This window comes from Sander vitreus, chromosome 9 (assembly GCF_031162955.1).
Source record: "Sander vitreus isolate 19-12246 chromosome 9, sanVit1, whole genome shotgun sequence".
Lineage (NCBI taxonomy): Eukaryota > Metazoa > Chordata > Actinopteri > Perciformes > Percidae > Sander > Sander vitreus.
Window position 1 is genome coordinate 33,191,044 of NC_135863.1, and position 18,668 is coordinate 33,209,711.

The window sequence follows — 18,668 nt, forward strand, 5'->3', positions numbered from 1 at the left end:
GTCGAGTATAGTGTTAACTAGCTAGCAGTAGGCTAACGTTAGCTGCTGTCGAGTATAGCGTTAACTAGCTAGCGGTAGGCTAACGTTAGCTGCTGTTGAGTATAGTGTTAACTAGCTAGCAGTAGGCTAACGTTAGCTGCTGTTGTGTATAGTGTTAACTAGCTAGCGGTAGGCTAACGTTAGCTGCTGTTGAGTATAGTGTTAACTAGCTAGCGGTAGGCTAACGTTAGCTGCTGTTGTGTATAGTGTTAACTAGCTAGCAGTAGGCTAACGTTAGCTGCTGTTGAGTATAGTGTTAACTAGCTAGCAGTAGGCTAACGTTAGCTGCTGTTGAGTATAGTGTTAACTAGCGTCACATGCAACGGGGTTTGTGTTTCCTGTAACGTCTGTTTCAGAGCAGCAGAGAGAATAGCAGACATATCAGTGGCACCAGATTTTCGTCTGTATGCAAACGTCAATATGGAATGGATTAATCAGCGTTAATTTTTTTTAACGCGTTGTTTTTTCTCAGATTAATTAATCGAAATTAACGCGTTATTTTGACAGCCCTAATAAATAGATACAATTTATTGCACAATCCCAGTTAGCTGGATGATTTCATGGTAGTGTTCAGTGAAGTGATGGTCTTTGGATAAAAACTGTTCAACAATCTAGGGATTGTGAATCTAAATTAGTAATGACAACAAGACACATGGGCTATCTGAAAGAAAACAAATAAGAACTTAACAAAAAGTAAATATTCTCACAAGTCCATCTTCAAGAAACAAGGATAAATAAAGCTCTCAGTTAAACTACTTAATGTTATTTAGAATCAAAGTGCAAACTGTTACCCCTATTTTCCACCAGGCACTTCTGCGCTGCGTTCCGGAGGGGCCGCGATCCCCCGCGAGCAATCACTGCCATTCAAGTCAATGTTTGATACTCCACCAGCAGCACGCGTGAAGCGGCTCTCCGCTCCGCTAAAGCCGCGGGGCATTCAGACAGCCGGGGAAGTGCAACAGCGAGACTATCCAGTCAATTTACCAAAAGACCCCCCCGCCCCCCCAATATCGTTTATGTCTCCCCTACAGCACCACGGACAACGAGAGATTCATCTTAGAGGTGGAAAAAACAAGATATTAACATTATACGACATCACAGATCCTTTTTTATCAGGACAGCGCCAGAAAGAGAAGGCATGGATAGGCCTGTCACGATAACACATTTTGCTGGTAGATAAATTGTCCCAGAAATGATTGTGATAAACGATAATATTGTCGTTCTGAGACCATTTTCATCTAATATAATGATAATGGCATAATAATGCAGGTACACCTTTTCAAAGATCAATACACTTTTATTTCTAAAGAATATTTAACACTGGAACTGGAAGACATTTTAAATATCCACAATATGTTTTTGATCTCCTTTAGTATGTCGTCTTTCTATGGCGTTATATTCCTATCTTTATTCAAGAGCGCATTATTTCAATTTGAGAGCATTTCTCACTAATATTACGTTCAGATGTTGTAATAATTTCCCTCAAAACCTTGCTCTCACACTCAAATAGTCACTGCTCACACTTGGATTTGCTGCGCTTGTGCTCAAACTTTCTCCTTGCGCTCAGGCTGATTCTGCGCCCTTGCAAATCTTCTCCTCTCGGATTTTTCCTGCACTCTCGGATTGTTTGTGTGACAACCCTATCAAAATTCAGCAACCAATAGAATGCCAGCTGTAGTGTTGACCAATGAAATGACCCCTGCCCCGTTGAGGGTGCGTTAGTTTTATGTTAGAACATCCGTTGCGGGACTGGCTCCTCTGTAACCATGGGTCTGTAACCCAAGGTTATTTACCCCCGCCGTCCATCGCTTTATTATTAGTATATGTCAATAATGTGCACAGAATGGTCGACGCTCTTTCACCTGCACCCATCAGGAAACGGGAGAAAGCTTTGAAGTGGGACATATCAAGTTAGGTCCACAACTACGAGGGTGAGTAACATAAATGTAGCACATAGCATATGGCGCTAGCCATAGCTAGCCTAGCTTGATGTCCGTAAACAAATAGCTTTTCTTTATCCTGGTAGTTTAGCTAGCTAGATTGAACGACATATGACGGACAGTATGTGTGTATTTACAACTGGTATTTAATAACCCCACTTTGTATTTTTTCCTCGTTTGGTTAACCTTGTTCCTGGGCATTTGGCTAATTTCATGTCAGCCAATAGTAAAACCTAAACTGTAATATAACTGAAAGAACACCAGAAACTGGATTGTTTGTGTCCGTTTGTGATCACTGTTGTGTGTTGTTCATCAGAATTTAGTCTTCATTCCTTCATATAACATTAGTTTGAAAATTATGGATTCATATCAGTCTGTATAAAACGTTGTAATGTTAAGTACAATTTTATCACTATAATAAAAACAACATGAAAAAATTTGCCTTGATAAGGGTTTTAATTTGTTGCAAATATGAATCTATCTTATTGCTCTGAAAAACTACAATGATTTAAGAAATATTAGTGATACTTAACATTTATTGAATTGATTGTATATGTGGGCAGACATTACAGGCACCTAGTCATGTACGCAGAGAACACAATAGTTTGTTCTCTCTTTCATCACTTGGATCATGCAGGTGATGGTGCAGAAACAGGTGAAGTCCTTGTAGATCTCTGGCACTTTGAGGACAGACAGATCCAGCAACTCTCCACTGTTGTCTTTGTATATTGTGCTCCTATTTAAGACACATTCATAGACATCAACACATAAGATATTAGGTGTACATAGCTTTATTTAACATCATTACTATCTTACCTTCTCTGCTTTGGATTTGTGGACATCACAGTCATTTTCTCTCCCGGACCTTGTTGTGCACCCTGTGAATTTAAGCAAGATAGATAAATGATAAGTGTATGTAACATGATTTTACAATTAAATTATTATCAGACTTGAAAACGTTCTTGGTTTGTGCCACTGCTGCCTGCCCTCTGCACACAGGTGAGTACAGGGGGAACCAATTGGATTTTGCGTTTGGAGTAATGTGCTGACTGGAACAACACAGTAGTGTGGTTGTAACACTGGTCCATGCACACAGTGCAGCTGTGATGCAGCTCAACAGGGGTCCTTCAGCCCCACCTGGAAGAAGAGAAACTGAAACACAATACTTGTTCTTTCTGTTCAGTTTGCTTTGTATTGATTTCATTAGGATAAAAATAAATAACTGCTATTTTAAATAGTGTTTTATTATAGGAGTGAAATTGTACTTACAATTTTCTATACAGATATATATGAATGTTATTATTGTTAAAATAATGTTATAAGAATTTAGAACAATATCATATCATTTAGAATCAACATACAACAGTGATGTAAAAACGGACACAAACAATCCAGTTTCTTTTGTTTTTCAGTTATATTACAGTTTAGGTTTTACTATTGGCTGACATGAAATTAGCCAAATCCCCAGGAACAAGGTTAACCAAACGAGGAAAAAATACAAAGTGGGGTTATTAAATACCAGTTGTAAATACACACATACTGTCCGTCATATGTCGTTCAATCTAGCTAGCTAAACTACCGGGATAAAGAAAAGCTATTTGTTTACGGACATCAAGCTAGGCTAGCTATGGCTAGCGCCATATGCTATGTGCTACATTTATGTTACTCACCCTCGTAGTTGTGGACCTAACTTGATATGTCCCACTTCAAAGCTTTCTCCCGTTTCCTGATGGGTGCAGGTGAAAGAGCGTCGACCATTCTGTGCACATTATTGACATATACTAATAATAAAGCGATGGACGGCGGGGGTAAATAACCTTGGGTTACAGACCCATGGTTACAGAGGAGCCGTCCGCAACGGATGTTCTAACATAAAACAAACGCACCCTCAACGGGGCAGGGGTCATTTCATTGGTCAACACTACAGCTGGCATTCTATTGGTTGCTGAATTTTGATAGGGTTGTCACACAAACAATCCGAGAGTGCAGGAAAAATCCGAGAGGAGAAGATTTGCAAGCGCGCAGAATCAGCCTGAGTGCAAGGAGAAAGTTTGAGCACCAGCGCAGCAAATCCAAGTGTGAGCAGTGACTATTTGAGTGTGAGAGCAAGGTTTTGAGGGAAATTATTACAACATCTGGACATAATATTAGTGAGAGATGCTCTCTCGTTATGCTAAGGAACCGAGAGTGGTCCTCCAGTCTCTTTGGTAGAGAGAGACAGAGAGACAAGGAAAATAAACAAGCATGCAAATGGAAATTATCGCGGCCGGAAAAAGTATCGAGCAAATTTTTTTTATCGTGCGATTAATTGATTTATTGACTATCGTGACAGGCCTAGGCATGGAGTTTAACTGCAGGAGTGGAAGGTAGATACTAGCTAATAAACATGCCATTGTTCTTTGAAGTACTTGTAGAGACAATAAAATCTGCGAGTCGGGCAGCAAGACGCTCTGCTTCTGATGCCGTGTGTCCATTGTCAGCGTCATTTCCCCGCTTCCCATTCATTTTTGTGGGAGCAGCCATGCAATGCATTCTGGTAGCGTTGCGGGGACTTTGGCGAAGCGGGGCATCGAGTCAGCCGCTCCTCATTTGCATGAAATTGAATCCAACCAACTTTATGCAAATGAGGAGTGGCTGGGTCAGCTCGCCGCCTCTCAAAATCTGAGGGAAATCTTTTAAACTGACCTTTGTTGATCTGAAATAAAGACAGATTCAGCAACCGCACGGCCTATTTCTCTCTTCAAATGTTTTCAGAAACACTTTTCGGTGAACTGTTTTCGTGAAATACAAGATCGTATTTCAAACGAGCCACTATTATGGTCGGTTATGAAATTCGGGAGCAGCCAGACCCACGTGACGCATTCATCCAATCAGCTGCAGCCATCGTTGTTGTAGGAGGGCGGAGACTGTTTTCTTTGCTTGTCAGCAGTCATTAAAGAACAATTGGTGGCGAGCCCACTAGTGTGCAATGATGGGAAGCGGGGCGATCCCATCCGTGAAAACAACGCGTATATGGACATGTACCATCAGACGCTCCGGCGCGTGGCGGAAGACAGAACAAAGGGGGAACGCAGCACAGATGGAGAATGGGAGTAACTCATCTCACCAGCTGCCGCCCCATGTGAAGAGTGACTGAGTGCAGTCTTTAATAGGGGATTGCCAGGTGAACCCATCAGGTAATTAAGGGTGGCAGAAGCATTCAATAGGCTTTTTTTTTTTTTTTTTATACATAATAGGTCATTTTTACATATTTGTGGTTTCTTTGTTTAACCGCAATTAATTGCTAACATTAGCTAAGGTAAGGAGTGTGGCTGGTAATTGTTAATTTGGTTTAGATATTCCAAATTGTAATTATATAAGTGATTAGTGGCCACGACAGAAGTTAAGATTAGGAAAAAAATTGCGGTTTGGATTAAAACACTCCCAAAGAACACGGATTTCCTGGGTGAAAGTCTTTAGTTTCCCCCGGGGAAGTGAACTCAGCTCTCTGGCTTGAAAGTCCTGTTTTAACGTCCACCCTTCCTCTGCAACCACCTCCCTACACGGCCAGCCGTGCTCTTATACATCGGCCGTCAATGTGGGTCCTACAGCAAAAACTAAACGTGGAATGCTTACGAATTACAGTGCTTAACTTTTTTCTGCACTATGACATTGTCAGGGTCTCTTTTTCGAAGCTCTCTTTGGAGCCGTTAAACTGAACTTGATGTGTCAAATCTGTGGAGTTCCCCTTTCAATAAAAGCTGTGCCATGTTAAGAGACATGCTCCAGAGAGCAGCACGATTATGTTGTCTGGTGAAAATGACAAGAAATATCACAAATAACCACATGCTGTATATACCAGTCCCTCCAGAAAAACGCAATTATGTGATCGCATAATTCAATGCATAATCAGCCAAAGTCCGCTTATTTATGCGGGGGGGGCGCATTTTTTCAAACACGCCGCACTTTCGGCGCATAAATTGCCGATTTCCGCGCAAAATATGCGGGGCTTGCATGATTTCATAATCCCTGCATTTTCGTTGCTAAAAAGTCCCAAATATCTTAGCAGAAAGATGAAAAATGTTGCGTTTACTTCACACAAGAGCAGCCGTTTTCCCCTGTTGCCATGGGAACGTTATGAAGTGATGTAATTACGCGGCGTGAACATCATCTAAAAGCTGCAAACCCCTCGATGAAGCCACGATGACACCACAGTTTTAAAAAGTTCCCGCAATTTCATCGTATAAAATTGCATAAATATCCCGCATATTCCATCGCAAGAAAACGTGCCGCATAATCAATGATTCTTGCCCACAATAATCACAAAACAAACTCTCTCAGTAGTCCCTTTAAAAAGGGCCAATCTGAGGTTTTCTTGAGAGAATAATGGGGCTGCCCCCGGGCCCTTCAGGACTATCATTTGGATGAATCTCTGGCTAAGCCTCAGTGAAACACTTGTGCACCAAGAAAGAAAGACAAACAATTGCTCCCTCTGCCTGCCTCTTGTGTTTTCCCTGACACACAAAAGATTCTTGAAGGGTAGACATTAAGTGCTGAGATAAATAATCCCCTGATGACAGATACCACAGGATCTCATAAATATTAGTTTCCTTTGGTTTTGATGGTACCAAATACTGTGAATCCTGTCTTCACAGTTCACAGCATTACATTAGAGTAAGACTAATAGCAGATTCTCTTTCACCCTGACAAAACAGAAACCTCTCTCTGCTGGAGAACAACAGCACAGCCACAGTAGCATCAGGAGATTTGCATGGCTGTGTGTGTGCTGTTTAACAGACAGTGTATGTGTGTGTGTGTGTGTGTGTGTGTGTGTGTGTGGCATGGCTGTGTGTGTGCTGTGTAACAGACTGTGTGTGTGTGTGTGTGTGTGTGTGTGTAGTAGACAGTGTGTGGAATTGCTGTGTGTGTGTGTGTGTGTGTAACAGACAGTGTGTGTGTGGCATGGCTCTGTGTGTGCTGTGTAACAGACTGTGTGTGTGTGTGTGCTGTGAGAGAGTAACAGACTGTGTGTGTGTGTGTGTGTGTGTGGAGTGTGGAATGGCTGTGTGTGTGTGTGTGTGTGTGTGTAGTAGACAGTGTGTGGAATTGCTGTGTGTGTGTGTGTGTGTGTGTGTGTGTAACAGACAGTGTGTGGAATGGCTGTGTGTGTGTGTGTGTGCTGTGTAACAGACAGTGTGTGGCATGGCTGTGTGTGTGCTGTTTAACAGACAGTGTGTGTGTGGCATGGCTGTGTGTGTGTGCTGTTTAACAGACAGTGTGTGTGTGGCATGGCTCTGTGTGTGTGCTGTTTAACAGACAGTGTGTGTGTGTGTGTGTGTGTGTGTGTGTGTGTGTGTGTAGCATGGCTGTGTGTGTGCTGTGTAACCGACAGTGTGTGGAATGGGTGTGTGTGTGTGTGTGTGTGTGTGTGTGTGTGTGTGTGTGTGTGTGTGTGTGTGTGTGTGTGTGTGTGTGTGTTCCTGTGTGTGTGTGTCCTGTGTGTTCCTGTGTGTGTGTGTGTGTGTGTCTGTGTGTATGTGTCTGTGTGTGTTCATGTGTGTGTGTGTGTGTGTGTGTGTGTGTGTGTGTGTGTGTGTGTGTGTGTGTGTGTGTGTAGCATGGCTGTGTGTGTGCTGTGTAACAGACAGTGTGTGGAATGGCTGTGTGTGTGTGTGTGTGTGTGTGTGTGTGCTGTGTAACAGACAGTGTGTGGAATGGCTGTGTGTGTGTGCTGTGTAACAGACAGTGTGTGGAATGGCTGTGTGTGTGTGTGTGTGTGTAACAGACAGTGTGTGTGTGTGTGTGTGCTGTGTAACAGACAGTGTGATCTCTGACACTGATGCGGTCTGCAGTGCTGCTGGTGTAGCTGCCTGCTGTCAGCCTCTGCTGGTTCAAAAGAGAAATGCACGCTCTGAGAGAGTGAACAGTGGTGTTTAACAGTGCAGGAAGAAGTTGGACACTGAATTTCTAATATGTATGAATAATGTATAAAATTAAGAGGGGTAGGACCAGAAAAGTTCTCAACATCTACCTACCCCTTTTGAACATGAACAATATCATTTGAGTTGCTTATATTTTTTTCTGAGGATCCCGTTCTCTTTTTCATTGCTTATAAGTTTTACTTTGTGTTTGTATTTTTTTTTTTAAACATTTTCAATAAATTGACCAAAAAAAGAAACTTTACTCACTTTAACTCACTTTACCTAAGTAAAAGCAATAATAGAATGTAGAGTGAATTACTTAGTTTCAAGTTAAAGGAGAATTTCGGTGGATTTCAACACGTAGCTCTGTTTGTAAATTTTGAGTGCCGTCAGTAGCGAGAAAAACGAAAAAAACGAGTGCTGCCTACACCGTGTTATCCTCCTGCTAGCGTTCAACAGGCTTAAACAGGGCAGGTTTTAAATGTGCTTTTAGCCTCTTAACATGTTCAAAATGTGCCTACCCATGTGAAGTGATTCCTTCTGAGTGAACACAGTGAATATGACTGCAGTAGATATGACAGAAATGCATATGTTCCGGTGTTGAGACGGCAAGACGTGGACGGCTTCGGGACCGTCTACAAACTACAACACCAAAAAGAGATACAAAAATATTTTCAAAAATAGGCATATGCTTATTTTTTAAAAGTAAGTGCTGTAGTACAACTAACAGGAGAAAAGTTATAATTGAGGTAAGTTTGGAGACACTACCTTATTTAATCATTAAATTAATAGTTCACACTCTTTTCGGTGTTGTAGTTTGTAGACGGTCCCGAAGCCGTCCACGTCTTGCCGTCTCAACACCAGAACTAGAGCTGAATTACCAAAACTTTTATGCATTTCTGTCACATCTACTGCAGTCATATTCACTGTGTTCACTCAGAAGGAATCACTTCACATGGGTAGGCTCTTAATGACATCTTGAACATAAAAAGCACATTTAAAACCTGCCCTGTTTCAGCCTGTTGGGTGCTAACGCTAGCAGGAGGATAACACGGTGTAGGCAGCACTGATTGTTTCCATTTTTCTCGCTACTGACAGCACTCCACATTTACAAACAACAGAGCTACGTGTTGAAATCCACTGGAATTCTCCTTTAATTCATGCATCCAAACATGTAAGTATAAAGGAAAAATGTATTAACCAGTCCCTCCAGGATTTCGCGATGTCGCGATCGCGCCAATTCACGCAAATTCAACCAATCACCGCAAATTCGCAATTTTGACCAATCAACGCAACTTTTCCAATGACCAATAACCTGAAGTTTCCTGCGACTTCAACCAATCCCAGCAGTCCCACGTGCCGTCAGTATGTGACTCTGAGAGCCAATGACCAAGCGGGAGTGAGAACGGCCACGGGTTGATCATTTCCTTGTTTCTGATGAAGACGAGACGGGTGTGACTGACTCGAACATCTCACATTTACTAACTAAACGTACAGCGAAAGACATTTTAGACCGTCCTGCCAACCTGTATACATTTTAACATAAATGTACGCTGTAACGTTTTTTCACTCTAAAGTCACTGATAGTTGCTGCTGTTTCAATCCTGTCAGCTCTCTGCAGTGGGCGGGGTTGCTGCTCAGTTCTCCCCACTACTGATGCGCGCGCACACATACACACACAAACACACACACACACACACACACACACAGACATACACTAACAACACACACAGTGGATGCAGGAAAAAACGCAGATGAGACGACACGATGACCTAAATTGAAGACAGCTACGCTCGTTATTGTAAGTGCAATGAGAAGTTAAAGTCCAATAAGTAACGTTACTTTATCAAACCGTATGAATGTGCGTCCCAGGCCAGGATAGGAAATTAACTAACTGTAAAGATCAACAAGCCACTGACACATATGTTCAGATTTGATTCATTCAATAAATAATTTTTTGTCATAAATCCACCAGCCGTTTTCACATTACACCATTTGCAGCATCCAGATCTCAGATTTCACATTGTTCTTGAACTTGTTAAGAATACACATTTAAATGCTGTCAAGTTAATAACGAAATCAATATAAATAATGACTCTTTAGAATATAGATATATTGTTTTATATTATTTATTGATTTCCCCATTTTCTAGCTCAAAACCAATAAAGTAACAGACTTGGTTGAAATGTGAAAGAACAACAGTGGCAAAAACTAATTGTTAACTAATGAATCACTCAACAGGGATAGGACAAATGCAGACGATGCAGACACTGGTACTGTTCAGTGATTGGTTATCTCAATAAAGGAATATAAAGGCTCCGACACAGTAGGGGTTCAGCTTCTGGTGTCTAGAAAGCAAAGGTACAACACACATGCCAACTTGGACAATTTGACAGGGAAAGAGTGGGTACATACTGCAGGGCTGACGAGGGAAAGTGGAAACAGGTGAGCAGGTGGATGAGGGAGCCTTGTGATTGGACCAGGTGGAAAAGTCTGAGGACAACTGGGCCACGTTCAGCCCCGACAAAACGTAGCAAAGCATTATTTTAAACTGAAACGGGGGTGCGTTGAACACCCTGTTGTGTGTGAAAGCGGTCTGCCTTTTACTACACCACGAGATTACAGACACGTCTCTGCTGATTGGGTATCACCTGTGACACAGCCACCCACCAAATGAGAGTAAACATATCTCAAAGCAGTTGCACGCCATTTCAGACCGTTCCGAAGAAACAAGTTGTTCAACCAGGAAACCATAGCAAAACAGTGCACAGCGTGTTGAGATTGAACGTGCCCCTGGTGGACTTGGGCTGAATCTCATCCCCCTTATCTGATAGCTCCTCGACTCCTCGGTCCTGTGCTGAACCGGACGTTGTTCTGTCCCTCCTCGGTGAAGGCTGTCTCAAAGCTCTTATTTCATCCCAGATGAGCGAGGAGGGATCATCGAGGAGCTATAGGCGAGGATACACGAGAGCAGCCTTCCCGAAAGCAGTGCAGCTGAAGGAGTTGCTAACTCCACCCAAACAGCTGACGTATTTACGTGACGCTTCAGAGGAAAGGACGTCTCCTCCCTCTAAAACACATCTGCTCGTTGCCTCTCTCCTCCCGTGATTTCCTCGCGTCTCTCCCGTGCCTCCTCGGTGGGAGCGACTAAGACACGAGGAAGGGGGGCAAGTGGAGGAGACGAGGATGCAATTTAAGGGTTTTGGGATTAACCCCGGCAATGAGCGGGTTTAGTGAAGTGGGAATGATAATCCATCCCATTTTCATTCCTCAGAGAGACATTGAGAAACAGATAACAATGCAACACTCCGTAGTTTACAGTAACTATTTCACTCATGTGAGCAGCGCTGCAACATAATGCTCATTACTTGACCATGTGTGGCAATAGTGGTAAAGAAAAACAAGGAAAGAGAAACCCAACTTTGTTCCTCTTTGATTATTGAGTCAAAATGTTACTACATGTATGCATTACTGTAAATCTATTACACTAGTGTAAAACATCTTATGCTTTTTAGCATTACAGTTTTATTGTAGCTTGCTGTAAATTATTCAATTTACAAGTGATGTAAATATCTTTTTAGTTGGTGTCTTGAATAAGACGTTTGTGGTCGAGGATACAACATTAAACTGACACAGGGAAGGACAGTCGCAGTCATTTTGCTTTGTGTAATGTCAGACTTCATTATCTACATGTACAGTAATTCAACATATTCAATAAATAAAATGAAAGTTGACAAAAGTAATTCCCATTCTTTAAATCCTTCCAAATACAGATTTCAGCACACCTTGCACATTAAATATTTGTACAATTAAAGTATAATTTGTATTAGTGAAGAAATGATCATTAAGAACTCAGTCACTTAACAATATATTATTTTAAAATGCAACAATGATTCAAATTGAATTTCGAATTGACAAACATATACAGTACAATGTTGTGATGTGTTCTCATTGGATGTGTTATGTGAGGTTTGGAGACCAAAGTTAGAAGAATAGGACTTTGTGTTAAGAGTTTTGCAAATTAAGACTGTTGCGAAGACTGAGATAAAACTATTGAAAAATAATGTTTCTACTTAGAACATTTGTTGTCATGCATCATTTTGAATGTATAGAGGTCGACTAATAGTTTCCCTCTGACCTTTCAAAGGGCCTTTTTATGAACTATGCATCAGTGCATCAGAGACTACACATCTGCACAGTATATATCTCATCAATCATTTACAGCGACACGTTTTGAAGTCGTGGCAATCTCTACATACACATGACATGAACATTGTGTGAGCATTCATCCAAACACCAATTTAGAGTACACATAATTGAAATCTTTCTGCACAGCGTGCATTGACTCTGAAGGGAACAGAATAGTGTGCGGGTTAGATTAAAGGTCACACGCATAATGACCTTTTCTTTCCTTCACATGAAATGTCAGGTTTTGTACAATAAAAACAAGACCATGTTGAATGATTTGCTTTAACTTCCACATTTTTATAGTCTTGTTTTGGTGTAATGTCCTTTCTTCTTTTTGACCTTCCCTTTTTAAGATGCTTGCGTTTATTTAGTATTTATATATTAACTTCCTGTTTTATTACTTTGCTTTCAAATTTGTGTTTTCATCCTTCGTCTGCCACTTTGTTCCTGTTGTTTAAACGTGCTATAATTTCAAAAGGCATTTATTACCCGCATGCAACTGCGGCGCTTGAATCAAGGTGACCTAATGATTTTTTATTTTTATTTTTAAGATTACTTTTTGGGGCATTTTTAGGCCAGGACAGCTTAAGACAGGAAAGGGGAGAGAGAGAGAGGGTGAACGACATGCAGCAAGGGTTTGCAGGTCGGAATTGAACCCACGGCCGCGCCGGTAAGAACTGAGCCTTTGTACAAGGCTCAAACAGGTGAGCTACTCAGGCGCCCCAACCTAATGAATTTTAGAAAAAATATAATTCACTTGTGTAATAGTGCAATAATCTTTTTATACTTTCTTTTTTTGTGCAAATGACACTAGTAGGGAAATGTGATTTGATGTTTGAGGGAGGGGTCATCTTTGAGGTTTGATCCAACGTGACATCATGACTTCACGTAAACGTACACACCACTTTCCTAAAGCCAAGTGGCGTGTTATCTGTACGCATTTTGAGCTATCTGCGTGTATGTCTACGCTGTATACAGCGGATGACAGTCACAGCGTAAACACACACGCCACTTTCTAAAGCCACGTGGCGTGTTATCGTGAGGCTACGGTTGGTTTTAAAGTCACACACGGGAGAAAAGAAAAAACGGTTGGGATTAGGAAAAGATAAACGTGGTAAGGAAACATCACACGCGGGACGCGGTTCCCGCTCTCCTGGGTGAAAGTCCTGTGTTTTACCCGACCAACCTCCCTACGCGGATTTTCACCCTTTCATACTACTCGCTACGGCGTCAATTCACACGCAAACACAAGTTAATGTAAGTCAATGGAGGCCAAACGGCGTTGATGAACACGCTGACAAAAGCGAGTGTGCGTCTTCATAACACGCCAATAATGGCATACCAATTGGCGTGTCATACATACGCCACTTCATGAGATCAGTCTGTTTGATCCTTCTATGTTGAAGCAGCACAGTGACTGAGTGTGTTGTAGAGCAGGGGTCTTCAATGTTATTTAGGTCAAGGACCCCTTAACTAGAAGACGGACAGATCAGGGACTCCTTTACTACATACTGTATATTCTATTAAATGAAGTTGCATATTAAACTGGGCCTACAATAACGTGTGGGCAGCCTGAAGCCTTTATACATACCTGTTTTATGCATAGAGTACTAAGCTATTAAAATAATAATTGTTGATATGATTTTATAAATCACTGTTGTTAACAATGTTAACCATAGATGTGGCCCTGTGAATCCTTAGGATGAACTATATCTGTGGATGGCTACCTTAGTGACTACCTTAGCTATCGGCCAGTAAGCCTATCAGCAATGTGTTTTTTTTTTCACAAATAGGCTGTTTTATATTTGCTAATGATATGTTGGATTCATGTTAAGACATTTAAATTTTTCGAAAAAATTTAATCAAAACATTTATAATTTGGTGGCCCCCCCTGCACTGACCCTGAGGACCCCCTGTTGAAGATCTCTGTTGTAGAGGGTTCATGGAAAGTTAAGATCAGTTACAACTTTGTGACACTGCATGATAGCAAGCTATACTCCCACTCTGTAGTAACAGCAGAGAGTGCTCGGTCAGCAATCCAGAAATCAAATGACATCAGAGGGCTGCATGCATGAGTTACAGATATTTGATATGCTGATGAAGTAGCTGCAGTATACTGTATGTGTGTCCTCTCTCCACTACTGACTATGCAGTTTTGCAGCCATGTCATGCCCATAATGAATAGTGCCTTCTATTAGAATTGCCTATACATCCCCCACACGTTTTCTACACTTCTACACCCTTGCAGTTGGCCCTGAGCCGCAGCCTCATATACACCTTACTGATACCTGTTTGTGGTGTATTTGTTCTCTAAGGATAAATGTCTTGCTTAGAGTAAGATGAGAAGCTGGAGAATGTATCGTTGCTCCAATTATCCTGGAACGTATTTCATATATATATATAAAATATACATAACATTTAGGGATGTCAGCATCGTCAGATTTCTTTATCGTATTAATCGCATGCCGCCACCTATTAATTTATTTTCACTTCACTCAGCTTTGCGTCGTGCCTAACAGGATACTATTTTGCCATACTTCACATCCTGCTGCTGCAGGAATAGCAACGCAGATTTCGGCTCCTCATTCTGGTGCCACTGATATGTCTGCTCTTCTCTCTGCTGCTCTGAAACAGACGTTACAGGAAACAGAAACATCGCTGCACATGACGCTAGTTAACACCAAAGCCCGTCTACGGAAAGCCGTTCCACTCCCTATTCAGCCCCATTGTACTGAATTTGGTTGCAGTTCCACCAGAGTTCCACTGGGGATGATCACGGTCCAGTGCTAAATGAAGGGACTCTATGGAGCTAGATGCTAAATGAAGGGACTCTATGGAGCTAGATGCTAAATGAAGGGACTCTATGGAGCTAGATGCTAAATGAAGGGACTCTATGGAGCTAGATGCTAAATGAAGGGACTCTATGGAGCTAGATGGCTAAATGTGTCTCTTTTGCCTGATTGTCGTTGAGAAATCTCAGATTTGATTGTAGTTTTTGCAAGTTCAACATGGATTATAGGTCAACAGTTGAATGAACGAGTACTTGTGTCATTTTGATTTCTTACAGGTTGAGTCGTTGTTGCCCATAACACGCTAGCATTCTGCTAACGAATGCTGATTGGTCAGTGAAGGACTGATTACGATCGGAGATCCCGCTTGACGGCATCCAAAGCAGAACCAGAATGTCAGAGTGAATATTTCGGCGTGGTCTTTAAAACATTAGCAAACCTCTTTCTAGCACATGTATTAACAGGGAGAGTCTAACCTGTCAGCTGTGTTGTATTAACAGAGAGAGACTAACCTGTCAGCTGTGTTGTATTAACAGGGAGAGTCTAACCTGTCAGCTGTGTTGTATTAACAGGGAGAGTCTAACCTGTCAGCTGTGTTGTATTAACAGGGAGAGTCTAACCTGTCAGCTGTGTTGTATTAACAGAGAGAGTCTAACCTGTCAGCTGTGTTGTATTAACAGAGAGAGTCTAACCTGTCAGCTGTGTTGTATTAACAGAGAGAGTCTAACCTGTCAGCTGTGTTGTATTAACAGAGAGAGTCTAACCTGTCAGCTGTGTTGTATTAACAGAGAGTCTAACCTGTCAGCTGTGTTGTACTAACAGGGAGAGCCTAACCTGTCAGCTGTGTTGTACTAACAGAGAGTCTAACCTGTCAGCTGTGTTGTACTAACAGGGAGAGCCTAACCTGTCAGCTGTGTTGTACTAACAGGGAGAGTCTAACCTGTCAGCCCGTGTTGTACTAACAGGGAGAGTCTAACCTGTCAGCTGTGTTGTGGATGCTTTGAGAGAACAAAGGAAGCGACTCAGAGATTGCTGTAAAGCACTATCTCTGGCCGTATATGTGTATGACGTCATTGACATTTTAAAAGTCTTTTTAGAAGAAAAAAGCCACTTTAAAAAAATCTAACACCCAGCAGTGTGTATTTTCTTAGCCTCCCCTTTCGAATGCAACATTCAAATTACTAGACAAAAAATTATATCCTGAGAAAAGTGGATTTTGAGGGGTATAGCTCCATAGACCTCCACTCATTCTGCACTGGCCTGTGAGCGCCCCCTATATGGAACTCTGGTGGAACTGCAACCAGTTCAGAAGCCGGAAGTAACGAGAGAGTGGAACTTCTTCCCTTATTAGAAATTCTTTGACAATACTCAACAGCAGCTAACGTTAGCCTACCGCTAGCTAGTAGCTGGATTAAACACGGTTAAAATGCTGACAGCTAACACTAAACGGTGTAAAGTGTGACTGTAGAGGATTCAACACCGGGATGTAACAATCTGCAGCTGCCGTCGGAGAAACAACACAGACGGTGCGTTCAATAAAACTGGTAATTTACAGCAAAATAATAGAATTTTAATCATGTGATAAAAACATGCGATTAACTATAGAAATTCAATGATTAATTGCAATTAAGAAAATTTCATCGTTTGACAGCCCTATATATAATAAAAAATTATTTCATGTAAAATGTGTGTATGAGGGTCAGCAAGCAAGAGAAGCCCCGAGTATGTTTAGTGTTTTATGTTTACTGTCCTCCTCACCAGCATTTACTGTGGCCCGTCTTTGCTTCTCAAGCTATATACTATGATTGATGTCATTTGGTGCCATCGGTGACAGCTTAATTTGGTGTAGAGTATGGGTCAACTGAATGGAAAAAGCAACTTAAAAGGAGCTAAATCCTTAACAAACAGATGTGAGCCAGATGTTGCCACTACAGAGACCCCCAAGATGGATTTACCAGTCCACCAACTGCAGAGGCTGCATGATCTGGATGCATGCATATAATCAAAGGAGATGCAGCACGTGCAGACCGTTGTTCCATTAAGCAAGATTAAGGCAGCGTTTTATCACATCGGCTGCATAACTGTAGCTAAATACTGTATGTACTGTACATTTATACACTATCTACTTCATAATACTGCATGTTTCTGTGTGTATTTATCTGGAATCTCACAGGAGAGAAAAGCTGAGGAAACGTGAAAATCTCTGACATGAACTGACATGGAGACTTCACGTTCCATTATGACTACGCTTTGGGACCAATAACAGCAGACTGAAGGAGTCAGTAAAGCTTTATTGGGAATCAGGTATGCATAACAATTAAGAAAAAAAGTGAAGGTTTCCATTGTTATTTAAAATGAAATAATTACATTAAACATGGTCTGAGAGCACTGTGCTTCCAAAGAGGGAGGGCGTAGCTAAAATGAATCGGAGTATATTCATATATAGAAAAAGACTATTGCCAAAAGGATGAAATCTGGATAAAAAGACATCGACAGAATGAAAGTCAAATGATCACACTTTACTATAAACAGAAGTCATTAATTATTTGAGCATTATTGCTTCAGATATTTGCATTTAAAACAGCCTGTACCTAAAATGTACTTAAATGTAATAATACAATACAACTGGTGTGCTCCATAAACTTATTAAATAGAGGCAGGCCACCCAGAAGGCATAAAGTCACATGAGTAGATCACATTCATATTCCAATCCTTTACCAAACAAACACAAACTGTACTGTAAGTGTTAGACTGTGAAGACTGCAAAACTCACTCTGCTGAAGTGAGTGTAGCGCATGCAGCTTTCACAGTATCCTGTAAAAAGCTTGACTTAGGAGTTATTACATTGAATATGATTCTTTGCTTTCTTGCTGAGAGTTAGATGAGAAGATGATACTACTTATATCTGTGCGCTAATATGGAGCTAGAGTCAGTAGACGGTTAGCTTAGCATAAAGCTTTGAAACTGAGCAGGGGCGGAGTTAGAAGGGGGGCACAGAGCCCCCCTGAAATATGATTTCAGACTTATGGTAATGTTATAGTCCTGCTTGTTCACCGTATCAACGTATTATTTACTGCCATGCGAGCCACAAATTAAAGATTTGCGAGCCACAGGAGACTCGCCGTGCAATGAGCAACACTGCCCTAAGGAGTACATCTCATCAGTGTCAGTGAGCCAATAAGCATGCAGCATGCTTCCACCAAGATCTAATAATGTCTGTGATTGGCTGTCTAACATCGTAGAGACACGCAGGAAAAACTCACGCAGAGACACGGCTCACGTAGTAGGAACTGATAATAACGTTAATAATGTTGTCATTTCTTTTTTCTTTATAAATTGGTATAAAAAAAAATCGTTTAGGAACCAGTATCGAAGTCACGGTATTGGTATTGGTATCGTAATCTTTTTAACGAAACCCAGCCCTACTCGTACGTTTTTACAATGTTATAGCGTAACTCCTTCACTACATTCAACAGACTGATCTCATGAAGTGGTGTATGTATGACACGCCAATTCGTATGGGGTGTCATAAACAAACGTGTTTATGAGTGACCTTCAGTGGTCTTGGTAGGCACATTTCTGTTTCTGTTTTTATGCTAAGCTAAGCTAACTTGCATCTGGCTGTAGCTTCATATTGAGTGTACAGAATAATTTAAATCTCGACAAAGAAGCAAATAAGATTAAAAAAAAAATTCCTTTAAGTGAATTATCTGTGTTCAGTGCTAAGCTAAACTAATCCGTTTCTGGCAGTAGTTTCATATTTGCTGTGTAGACACATGAGAGTGGTATCAATCTTGTCATCTGACTCTTGG

General features: G+C 41.3%; 1 protein-coding gene across 1 annotated transcript in view; it reads left to right on the forward strand.

Moving 5' to 3' along the window:
- The window catches only part of gabrb3 (gamma-aminobutyric acid type A receptor subunit beta3), an 89,280-nt gene that overhangs the window by 1,430 nt on the left and 69,182 nt on the right, over positions 1 to 18,668 (forward strand). The window lies entirely within an intron of this gene.